Raw genomic sequence first — 13,548 nt, 5'->3', positions numbered from 1 at the left:
TCTATTCCAATTCAATAAAACATTTAAAACATTTAATACATGTCTTGGCTTGATTCATTATTTACAATTTAATACGTTAATCGTGTATTTTAAATAATACAGTTCAAGAGATCAAAACATTTCCGAATTTATACATTCAACATTACACGTAGACCTAAATGTATTTTTCAAATACGTGTATAAACATTTATATGAAATATATTATAAACAGATATGCTATGACCAGAGTTGCCATTATCTTTATTATTCGACTGGAAAACTCCTGTCATTCACCTGTCATTCACTCTGTCGTTCGACTGATCCATCATTCACGTTGTCATTTCCGAGTCTGAAATTTGGGGTATAGGGGTAGCTCGGACCGGGGAGTAACATAGGCCAAGTGACGTTAGTCTACCACTTCCGGTTTCTAGTATATAAATAAATGGACAGCTGATACTACTTCACTATAGGTTTTGTAATTGTTTAAATCGAATTTCTTTTCTAATATAATGTATTTATTAAATATTAGCATAGTTTAAAAATACAACTTTCAAGGATGGGATCTGAAAACAAGTCGGGGCTAATGCGAATTCATCTCCCCTGTGAAATGATTTACGAAAACAGAAGTATATTATTTAGAATTATAACTGTGAATTATATAAAGTATTAAATTACAAAGAAAGGAATAACTTTTTTTTTGGGGGGGGGGGGAGAAATTATATAAAGATTTACATAACAAAGAAAAAGAGTATAAGTTTTTTTCTTAAAATTTTAATTATGAATTAGGGACTTTCTCCGCCTAATAAGAATATGCCCACCTAACTAAAAAAAGTGAAATTTATCCAAATACATTTCCATATATTATACTAAACTAAGAAAATCATACAAGGATATAGAATATTGTATGGGGGTGGTGTTGAAAATTTAGTACTCTAAATAATTATGCATTTTAATAGTAACATATTTCAATTGATTCTACTACCCACTACAGATTTACGTCCAGGTCTACCTAGAGAGAAATAGCAGACAACGTTTAATGGGTTAAAAATGTATAGATTGGGAGCCCCAAGTTGCATTTTAATCGGCCAAGTCAACGCACGATTCATTTTAATTATTAACAGACCGTAGTCAATGCGTAGCTACCAATTAATGAAGACGTACAGATGTCGGATCAATATGTCTATTAATTAGAATGGCGAATAGTTTTGTAATGATTATTTGTCGCACAGCACCTGGATAGGAATTGCATTTAAGGTAAATCGTTCAAATATAATATATATAGTATGTAGGCTTAAGATAAAATACATAAATACTTGGGGTTCTAATTGATAAATCGAAGTACATATAGACTGCAGGTTAACATGGTCATAGTATATTAAAACAGGAAGGTTAGCTTTTCACCTCCAAGGAATCCCCGCGACTACATCATGGTGGCCTGATTCCAATTTGGGAATATGTAACATCCCATAAACATAATAATATATTGTACGCTGGATTATTATGTAAGTAAAGGGTCAAAATGATTGAGAGATTTAGATTAATCTATATATATATTTGTGACTGTCGTTTGTCTGTCTGTCTGTCTGTCTGTTCCATATAATTTTGTCATGTGTTATTCTCGTTCAGTTACTACATGCCGTTTAAACAATTTAATCGTCATCAATATGGTGATGTGGCAGCCAACCTATCCTTCAAGTAACTTGTATTCCGCAATTTTGTCATGTGTTAATCTCATTCAGTTACTAAATGCCACTAAAACAATTTAATCTAGATATCATCCAAATGTGGTTCAATTCCGTTCATTGTTTACAAAGCCACTTTTTAATCCAACTGAATCCATATTGATGGTGGCAAATGGTATGAAATTAAATAGTTCGGCTTGTGACTTCAAAGTCCAGCATGCAAACCCGAAGTATAAGCCGAATCATTTATACTGGCTGCTACTGCGAAATCAAGTTATAAAATCTCGGCATAGGAAATTTCTTATTCTCGCGACCTATAACGCCAAGCAGACTGGGAAGATATTATTAAAACTTACATTATGCAAGAGCTAAATCCGCCTATTATAAGTCTTTATTTTGGCTTCAGATGTTATAGAAATTATTAACTAGGCCTTTATTTACATGACAAGCTTAAAATCATTTGACCAGAACGAGGCTGTTTACAAGGTTGGATACATGATTTTTCAAAAGGGTTGGGCTGGGGTTCAGCCAAACCAAAGTTCCGTCGAGCGTATCGAGGACAGTATAACATTATTTGGTGACACTTTCAAGCGATTATGTAGAGAAAAAAACACAAGGCAAAGTCGACTAGAAATGACATTCGTTGCATAAAAGAGTTTGTTACATTCTTTGTTGCAGTTTCATATGTTTACACATTATTTCCAACAAAGAGATGTGAGAAATGAAAAACAGCCAAATATTCTTTGTTGCAGTTTCATATGTTCACACAATATTTCCAACAAAGAGATGTTAGAAAAGAAAAACAGCCATGTTCAAAGCGAAGCGAACTCAATAATTCTTTTTTTTAGGCATTTGAATATTATTAATTACAAATATGCTGTTCCTTTTTTTATATAATAAACGATATTATATTTAATATATCTCATGAAATTTTATGTAATTTGCACTCAGTTGTATGTATAAAAATTGCAAAGGCAATTAAATTAAAATTCATCGAAAAATGAAATAGACACAATTTATGTTTATATAATGACATGCAAAGCGGGGCGATGCAAACAACCATATTAAAAATGATAATTACATTTTCATCCTTCAGGTTACCGGCCTACGTCTGGATTCTTATATAAAGGGTCGATCTGGACTATATTTTGGAGAATAAAACTGCTTAATTTTGTGTTAAAAGCCATTAAAATCTTCTACCTTTGGGCCGAGCAACTAACTCAATATACATGATACGTTTTCATCTTATTATATAACCAGCGGTTGCCAGGCAGGATACGTCCACATTTTCGAGAGATGGGTGGAGAACAAGCTAAAAAGAAAGTGATTTTTCCTACAATCAAGGGCCATAATTCAGGAAATTACAATTCGATATGCGCAAATATCGAAAGGAATCGAGATCTTTGTGTTATAAACTTACATTTCAAGTTTCAACAACATCGGATAAAAATTGTGACCTCCAAGGATCCACAACCTTGATATACCATATTTTTACGCTATTTGAGAACGAAGGGCGGCCATTTTGTCTGTCAGTTTTGGGCCGATTTTCACGAAATTCGAACTCAGCCGCCCTTAGGGTGTAACGGTGATATAATGATACGTTTTTTTTAAATCGGATAAAAATTATGACCTCTATAGGGTCAACAAGTTAAAAACGCGATTTTTCGTACAATCAGGGGCCATAATTCAGGAAGTTACAATCCGATATGCGCGAATATCGAAAGGAACCGAGATCTTTGGGTTATAAACTTACATTTCAAGTTTCAACAAAATCCACAACCTTGATATACCATATTTTTACGCTATTTGAGAACGAACGGCGGCCATTTTGTCTGTCAATTTTGGGCCGATTTTCACGACATTCGAACTCAGTCGTCCTTAGGGTGTGACGGTGATATAATAATACGGTTTTTTAAATCGGATAAAAATTATTACCTCTATAGGGTCCACAAGCTAAAAACGCGATTTTTCGTACAATCGGGGGCTGATATTCAGGAAGTTACAGTTTGATATGCGCGAATATCGAAAGGAACCGAGATCTTTTGGTTATAAACTAACATTTCAAGTTTCAACTATATCGGATAAAAATTGTGACCTCTATAGGGTCCACAACCTTGATATACCGTTTTTTTACGCTATTTGAGAACGAACGGCGGCCATTTTGTCTGTCAATTTTGAGATGATTTTCACGAAATTCGAACTCAGTCGTCCTTAGGGTGTAACGATGATATAATAATAATACGGTTTTTTAAATCGGATAAACATTATGACCTCTATAGGGTCCACAGGCTAAAAACGCGATTTTTCGTACAATCAGGGGCCATAATTCAGGAAGTTACGGTCCGATATGCGCGAATATCGAAAGGAACCGAGATCTTTGGGTTATCAAGAAAATCGGATAAAAATTGTGACCTCTATAGGGTCCACAAGCTAAAAACGTGATTTTTCGTACAAACAGGGGCCATAATCCACGAAGTTTCGATCCGATATATGCCAATATCGAAAGCAGCCGATATCTTTTGGAGATAAACCTCTATTTCAAGTTTCGTCAAAATCGGATAAGAATTGTGACCTTTAGAGTATCCACAAACAAATTGTGGACGGACGTCCGGAGGGACAGGGGCGACGACAATATACGTCCACATGAAAATGTGGGCGTATAAAAACAGGAACAGCAACTTGGCAAAATTTCGGCAAAAATTTTAATACGTTTTTGCCACGTTTGGATAAAAATGCCGAACGAAGCATTCTGAGGTTTATAGTGTAATATATTGTTTCCCGCGCGCCCCCCAATTGATTTTAAAAAAAGGTATTTATTTAGAATTCTTATATACAACCATAAAGAGAATAATATGAATAAACTGGATATGTAACAACTTAATGCTTATATAAAAATGCTACCAGGAAAAGTTTGTATGAATATAAATTTTAAACTTAAAGATGGCAAGTGACATGCGTATATCAATTCAATGAACATGACAGTGATTTGGCGACGTTTCGACGAGGGTTCTCTCTTTTTTTATCATGCAAAGAAATGAAGACCATGGCACAAATTTATAGAAGCCATTTTAGTTATGGCTGTCACGGGAACTGGTGTGCATATGGGGACAACGAATGATTGGTCGAGAGGAAGGAGGCAAAACAAAGTTCAATAGCTTTATATAATAGGCAGAGCGACAAAGACCTAATTAGTACCGGATTAATTGACACTGAAAAGCATAGTGTAGGGATTGTTTGTCTTGAATGAATACAAAAAGTTGCGAATTCTGTGATTGAACTGTGCATCCTCTGTCCAGATGACAAAAACAGTAGTAGCTCATTTTAGCTACAGAATTTCTGATATTTGTACCGTATTAACAAAATCCAATTTCCGAGGACTGCAAGTCAAGATTGGAAAAACGTTCTTTAAATCGTTCCTTCAGTATGTTCTATTATGAAACAGGGACTGTTAATCCGAACCTATTTCCCAGCTTTAGGGCTAAACGTCGGGATCTATTTCTTGCTTCTAAAGAAGTCGCTATCGGACTAGTATTATAGAGGTAAATTCTATAACCACCGGGGGGTTGTGTAATCTTAGAAATCCGTGCATATTTGGTGATTCAAGAATCCCTCAAAAGCGGGAAATCGTGGAACACATTTATGACAACCTGCCCAATGGAAATATCCGACCGAGCTGGAAGTCCGAAATACTATAATAAAATTTGTCTATTGAAATTTATACCTACCTACAAATTGATTATGATAATTACATAATACAACAAAATACGGTTGATTCCCACGAAGGCGCAGTTATTGACCGTAACGGATTAATTGAGGTCCTTTTCGACGCCTTCGTGAGAATCCAGCTTTTAGGGCTTAAGATGGGTTAAAAATGTATTATATATTTGTACTTATATATCAAACTGTTTATAAATATTATTAAATGTATTTATTTATTTACTATGTTGAAGTGTCACAAACTTGTTACAGACTATACTTGAAATCCTCTTAAAACCCCCTTTGTTGGTTAATTTGTCATTGCCGGGTGGACCTAGACTCTAAACAATAGATGTGGGGAAAGTGAGGTGTCCCCGTAACGATGGAGTTATAGATTGTTATGATAAGAATTTACACTTTCATAATCCCTAATATGACTAATTAACTAACATTTTAACATGTTTGGCATAGGACTTTAAGAATTGAAAACAAATTACTTTAAGTTCGCCAAATAAGACACCCTGTCTAAATACTCGACTAAAGTTAATTCCTCTTCTTCGTGTCTTCTTTTTAATTCATGGAGCTGGCTTTGAATTTGGGCATATGTATGTTTCTTCCTTGGTGGTTCCTGTCCCCCGACATACTGTACAATTCTAATTTCATTAATATTTTGCTCTTTTTGTAAAATGTGATCATTTCAAAAACATTCGGATGATCAACTAGCTTCTTGATCATTGGATGCCATCTTTCCAGAGTGTTGTTTGTTCTGTGTTTCCCTGTGTGGTAGTGGTTCCACTGATGAGTAGCATATTCACCCTCTCCCATTGGTTTGTTACGTAGTCGGCCAATTCAGTTATTTTTTGATCTGATTGAGAGTGAGCGAATATGTGAACACTACTTGGATGATATGATGATATTCATCATTAGTTGCCAATTGGTGATTAAGATTCATATTGAATACTTAGATGATTTGATGATATATATCATTAGTTGCCAATTGGTGAATAAAATTCAGAGTGAATACTACTTGGATGGTATTTATCATTAGTTGCCAGTTGGTGAATAAAATTCAGAGTGAACATGAATTCATAAAATCTTTAACACCGTTAATGCGGTCCTAATAACAGCATGTATCTCTTCAAACGAAAGCCGACAAGTCGATATCTGCGCCTTCGTGGGAATGATTAATTTTGGTCACGCTCTGTAACGGCGCCGTCGTGGGAATACACCAAAAATACAGACACAAATTATTAAGAAGCTCGGATGAGGTTTTAATCTAAAAGAAAAGCAAACATTAATAAGATAATACAACACAAAATAGACACAAATTATTAGGTTTTATATTTTAATATCGTAGATATTTTCATCTACTTTTAAGTAGATTAGGCTTGAGTAGATGAAATTATCTGCGATATCACCCAAGGTGGAAGCGGACTTTAAGCTTGACACACGCACACATGTAGATGAAATAGACACTAATAAACTTTACTGACCTCAAGTAACAATTAATTAAGGTATAATGAGATAAGTTGAAACGATTTCTGTTCATCTGACAGTATGTGATAAAATAAATTTTACTAAATATTTATGTGTAGATTAAAATATACCATAATATAATACCAGGAACCATAGTTCTCCGTGGGTGTGAGGTGGGCCGTTAAAGAGACATTTAGAACTGGAATTTGACTAGGTTTATTACGTATACTATTTCAAGGGTGTCGCGTTAAAGATACATTTACACCTGGAATTTGACTGTGTTATTATGTATAGTAGTTCCGGAGTGTCGTGTTAAAGATACATTTACACCTGGAATTTGACTAGGTTACTTTGTATAGTGCTTCAGGGGTTGTGCCGTTAAAGAGACATATTTTACACCTGGAATTCGGCTAGGTTATTATGTATAGCGCTTCATGGGAGGTCTGTAAAGAGACATTTACACTTTGAATTTGACTAGATAACTACGAATAGTGCTTCAGGAATTTAGTCTTGTGTTTGTTGCGAGAAAATATATTTTGATTAAATATTTATTAGGTATGAAAGAGATGACCTTTACGACCTAGTCTCTACAGAGCGATAAAAATACGCCACACGTGCGTACATGTTTAATAATATAGATTTCTCAGTTGACCATGACAGAAAAACATGGTTGTAGCCTATAGTGAGTAACCGACCTGAAACCCGAAGTAATACACTATATGGAAGTCTCTAGATAGGCGTAGGCTGATGAGGAATTAGGGACATGGGGGCTGTACCCCCCCCCCCCCCATCCAACACACACCCAAAAAAAATTATAAAATAAATGAAAGATCTTGAGATTAAATGCTTTTTCAGAGAAAGGAAATAACCAAGCTACATATTCTGTTCTACATGTGCCAATATTCTGAATATTAAAAAGCCCTACAAACTCCTCCTGGCGCGGAACTAGCTACGCCCAGACCCTGCAGTGCTGTATTTAGCAACAATGGATATATTGATTAGGACGTGTATACCACACTGATCCGCAGTGAATATTTGCTTGGCCGCGACAATCACTGATAAGGATGACATTGATGCGGCTTAATGAGCTAGAAATATTAACTTTTTTCCTGCGACAAATTAAATTCTAAAACATTTTTTGTATATATTGGAAAAATAAATAAAGGCGTTTGACGTATTTGTAGGTAAAAAAAATTTCCGATTTAGTGTAAATGGGTATTAAATTGACTAAAATGCAGCATTCTCTCCGAAGCAGTTATGTCTTATGCCAATGATTCACACCGCGTGCTGTGACAGCACGTGTTAAGGCAGTCATCTATGACAGAGATATTATACGAGACTCGTAATTCTCTGTGAAACAGATTGCGTGTATACATTTAAATGTAATAATAAATACAGAAACAGCGAGGTCACGAACTTTACTTTTGTTATTGCCATTTACTGATTATTTCTGTTTTCAGGGTACTTAAAAATGTATGAAGGTTAATAGATAATAAATGCCAGTCAAACCAACAACAAAGCAAATGGAAATGACAAGCGTATTGGTTGTTCGAAGCTAAGTCTCGCTCCTCCATTTTTAGCTTAAATCAAACTATGGCTCAACTGTTCTAATCTATTTAATATCGGAGAAATCCGATGCCACTGAGAGTTAATTATGGCCTGGATAAGTTAATTAATGTCTAATTAATAATTTAGAAAAAAAATTCAAGCCTAAAAAAAGACCTGCAATAGGCAGATTTAGCCCTTGCATAATGTATGTTTAATTGTACTGTTCTTAGTTGTTGTTCTTCTTGGTGTTTAACGTCAGCTTCCACCGAGGTTGATATCGCTGACAAGTCATACTTTTATTTTTTTATTATCATAAGGCAGGGGTCTTTCCTGTGGGAGGAAAACGGAGTAAACCCACGAGGGCGAGAAGCCACCCCAATCTACACACCACATACGCTCACACAAGGTAACGAAATCACGAAGGCAGGCCACGTGCGCTCACACAAGGGATCGAAACCACGACCTCAAGCTACAGGTGACCGGCTAGCTACGAGAACGTAACTAAAAACGCTGAGATATACTGACGGAGGGTTGAGAGATAAGGTTTGTTATCTAGTGACCAGCCAGCTAGACGCTGTAGACCAATAGGCCATCCCAACCCCGCTATTCTTAGTCACTGATTGACACTTTTATCCCGGGACACTACACTAGTCTCATGACAAGAATATCCCGGGTCTTCTGTACGTTGGGACACAAAGTGATGTCCATCCGTGCGCACATTGGCGTACATTATCTTCCGTTTTCAAACAGGCGACTGCTACCCCAATGAAACCGCTACTTAGCTCCCGCTTCTGAATCCCAAGTTAAAATGTCGCTTTAACTACCTATAAGTAACAACGGATGTGTATGCAAGACAGGGTTTATATTTGTTTTAGATATCAGTTCGTATGTTCACTTGACAAAGAGTTTATCTGTTCTACAGTAAAATTCCTTTTAAAACTGCAACCTCTGTCGTCTTCATAAGCCAATTAATTGTTGACCGTTCGGATAACGGCATAATACGCTCACACTGAAATTCAGGCATATAAAATGTTTACAAATTACATTTGTCAACGATATCACCCATAGTGGAAGTGGACGTAAAACTATTGGAACGAACGAACGAACAAATTACACTTGTCTACGATATCACCCTCGGTGCAAGTGAATGTAAAACTCCAGTAACATTGTCTGCTTTAAGGCCCGGTCCCAGTGGCCGATGGACACAAAACGTATGCAAAAAGGACACAGCGGACGAGCAAACTTTCGGAGGTGGCTCCATCCAATTTCATCCGCTCCAGAAATGGACAAAATTGACGAAAATTTGCGAAAACAGAACGGAAAAGAACGAACGTGGGAAGTATGTAGCGGGGATGTTAAATGGATGTTCATCGTAAGCCTAGTGGATGAAAGCGGATGGAAGTGATGACAGCTCCGAAGGGGGTAGGCAAACTCCAGACATCCTTCAATATACCAGATACATCCCAGATACAAACGCTTTGTCCGTTTTGAAAACTTTATATACGAGATGCATACGCTTACATCCTTTCTATTTCCGTGCTACTAATTAACGATGTATAGATGTTCCATGTACCTTATCTTTCCTCCCTCTTTCCGTTTTCAGCTGGAGCGGATGTGAGTTGCGAGGATGCCCAGAGTATGCAGAGAGGATACAGTGGACGTTTAACGGATGATAACGGACATGGAACGTTTGGTGCTCGTATACGTCGCGTATTTTCAGCGTACACGGCAGAAAGTTCATCCTTTATAAAAGTTTTGTGCAGCTCAAAACTTTTTGCGCCGATGAAATCAAAGTGAACGGATGCTCGATGGATAGAGCGTATGAAACACGTATGCAATGAGTACATAACGGATGCATTTCGTTTTCAAACGGAGGGCACGTTTTTTCCCCGTTTTACATCCTCTTGGCATCCGTAAGTGCAGTGGGACCGGGCCTTTATATCACCATTGGTGGAAGCGGAAGTTAAACACTAATAGAAGAACAACAACAAATTGCACTTAGCATCACGTGTGTAGGAAATGTAATTGTGCACGCTAACCACCGCAATTAAAACAAAACGATGATTTGGAGCTTCCAATACATTCCACGGTTGCTGATGCACACGATATCTACTATAGTGAAGTGGCTTTCGGATTTTCTAACAAAGGCAAACATTCTGTACATATTCTACAATATTCAGAACAGCATAGAGCACCGTCAATTATCGGAATAACGACAAATGCCGATTATAAACAAGCGATTCTCTGTTTGTTGATTTTCGTTTTTCTAATTATATTGTAACCCGTAACCCGGGCGTTTCCAATGTTATAATCATAAAACTACGTTGACTCTAACGTTATTGAAGCAATATAATAATATGGATTATTGTAAATTGTAAATTATCTCAACCTTATTATTACTGGATGTTATGCGTACATTATCAATGTTGTCATAAACCTAATGGCATTGTTGATACTGGTCAAAATATTTAAGAGGAAGTCAAGTTGAACCCATTATAATTGTGCTCTGCACAAACCTTCTTTGAAACCCCTCGAAACCATTAAAATGAGTTAAACTTACAAATTGAAAGTGCACGAATTTGACAAACGTATTTGACATTTTGTGTGAAATTTAATTTGAACACATCCAATGCGACTGTATATAATGATTAGTGATATCGCTTCAGGTTGAAAATTAAAATATAAAAACGGCCTTAGGAATCCAGATTAAAATGAATTGGGTTTAATTATTAATATGTTTACGAAGATAAATTATCTATATATATTTCTACTTCACTGATTAAAGTTCATACTTATTTATATAGTACATTCCTTATAACAGGAAATCCTATGACTGCACACAATGACGAATTGGGCGTTTGTAAAAATTTCTGACTGGATATTATTTTCTTTCGTCTTTTAAACGGAGGGAGTCACGGGAGCCCAGGGAATAAGACGTTAGCTCTCTATCGTGGAGTTTCCGTGTTCGATCCCGTTGTTGGCCTAGAAAATTCATCGCGATTTTCTGGCGCGATCAAAATTCCTCTCACAAGACACTGTATGGCGTATACACGTCTTCATTCATTAACCCAGTCGGAGCAGAATGGTAGGACGTTAAACCCCATTTCCATTGCAACTTCTTTTCATGTAATTTATATATATGGACACTGAATTTTAAAATTCAGTCAATGACCAAACAGAGAATCAATTGGCTGATGTTATCAGGTGCCAATTGACCTGATAACATCAGCCAATTGATTCTCTGTTTGGTGGGTATCTCCCCAAACCTGACACCTGTTGACGTCTTCAAATTTAAGAGTTCGAGTAAAATCGTTTCTTACTGTTTCTTATATTACGATATTTATATGAATTAATTAAGAGTGACAGGTAGTTGCTGAAGCGATGAGTAAGAAGTGGTACCGACATCGCTAGTCATTTTGTAATGTAGTACACGAGGTATGATTGGAGTAAAAAAAAGAGACATTTTACAGCCAATTGATCCTCTGATTGGTGGGTATCTTTAGGGGGTCTTTAGCAGTGGGAGGAAACCGGTGGACCCGGAGAAAACCCACGAGGTTGGACAGGCGACCCTACTCCTTTTCACGTACAACCAGGGAAACGAAACCACGCCAGTTGACTAAATGACAGGCCTTATTATACAATGCGCACGCGCTAACTATTCGGACATTTAACCCCCCAACCCCTACTTCTGTTATACGTTGACCTGTATTGAAATAGTTTAGACTATTTTGACTGGAAATTGACTGAAAAATACGAAAATTGAAGAATGTTTGATATCCAACCATTATTTCGGTCGGTATGGGGCACATTTTCAAAATGGTCGCCAAAATGGCTCCAAAATGTGCAAAAATCGTATTTTTAAGCTATTACTTCGAATTAGTGCGATTTATTTTACTAAGTATAAAACATATACAACAACTTTTGGTCTTGGAAGGAATTATTAGTGAGCAGAAATTCGGCCGTGTATCTGTTATCACACGTCACATCAGTCAGTTATATAGAGGTATGACTCGTGTTTTCCTTTGGCGTTCGTCACTTCCGATTCAGGAAACTTGTATTACTCAGCTATCGTAGCAATGGTCTCTGTGTTAAAATTATATTTGGAACGTTTCTAATTAGTTCTATCACATATGTGATAACGACTGACATCAATATTGTCCTTTAATTTGAACCGGATCCAAGATATGCGTGTCTAAGTTATGGGACGATACCAACAATGTATTACCATTATAAAATTTCTGTACAGAATCTGTTATGTAACAAACGTCAGTATCTTTCTTTATTTCTACCAGTCCAGTAGAACAATAATTTATTACCGTTTCTATTCTTGTTATACGTAATTTCCTTAGAGAGAGACAAAATATATCTCATTCATATTGTTATTAAACATGTATTTAAACAGTTATTATGTAAGACATAAATCTGCTTATTGCTGGTCTTTATCTGGGCCTTAAATATTATATAAATTATTAATTAGACATTTATTAACATGACACGACCATCAACAACTCTCGATGCCATCGGATGGCTTCGAATTTAAGTAGATTGGAACGGTTTGGCCGTTTAATGATTTAATTTAAGAATGGAGAAGTGCGGCTAAGACTCGAATGACCAGTATGATGGTTACAATCAATGCACGCTCAAAATAAAGTAATTGGAATGAAATGTTCAATATATTCATTTTGCATTATCTATTTTTGAAATATTATAGAGAACGGCCAGCTCTTTATCCCAATCGATCCCTGCATTGACCGAGAAAGTTCAACCAGATCTCCCGGCGTGTTTTCCCCTTGTCAGTGTTGCGAGGACCGGGGGGGGGGGGGGCTGACAAAGACAGCTGTCTAGTCGTTCGGATGGGTTAAAAAAACCGAGGTCCCGTGTACATATTGACGTGCACGTAAAAGATCCCTTGGCAGTTGGAATTCGATATAAGAGTAGGCCGTAGCGCTGCTGTCCGGGCAAAATGTCCGTCATAGCACACAGTATGGCGTATGCCCGTCTTCATTAGAACAGTTCGGAGCAGAACAGTAGGACATTAAACACCATTTCATTTCATTTTTTTTTATCCAAATCTCACATAATGCCCCTTTAATAAACAACTTTTTGAAGATTTTTTTGAAAATGTATAACTTAGAGTTTGGCTATTATTATGAAACTAGATCACTAT

At 36.5% G+C, this 13,548-nt stretch overlaps 1 protein-coding gene across 8 annotated transcripts in view; it reads left to right on the top strand.

The window, feature by feature from the left end:
* Positions 1-13,548, top strand: part of LOC126826905 (beta-1,3-galactosyltransferase 5) — a 71,729-nt gene that overhangs the window by 22,161 nt on the left and 36,020 nt on the right. The window contains exons 1-3 of one of the 8 annotated variants that reach the window (XR_008788751.1): positions 841-1,233; positions 8,294-8,924; positions 9,985-11,544. The exons of 3 other annotated variants lie outside the window; for them this stretch is intronic. The gene's annotated coding sequence lies outside the window, so the exon portion shown is untranslated. Of the gene's footprint in view, positions 1-810; positions 1,234-8,293; positions 11,545-11,626; positions 13,032-13,548 lie in introns of those variants that run through there. 4 more of the 8 variants (XR_007682456.2, XR_007682458.2, XM_050556029.2 and 1 more) reach the window with 4 other exon arrangements.

This window comes from Patella vulgata, chromosome 7, assembly GCF_932274485.2.
Source record: "Patella vulgata chromosome 7, xgPatVulg1.2, whole genome shotgun sequence".
Taxonomy (NCBI): Eukaryota; Metazoa; Mollusca; class Gastropoda; family Patellidae; genus Patella; species Patella vulgata.
Note: the sequence above shows the minus strand (reverse complement) of the source record. Positions and strands in the feature narration are given on the sequence as shown.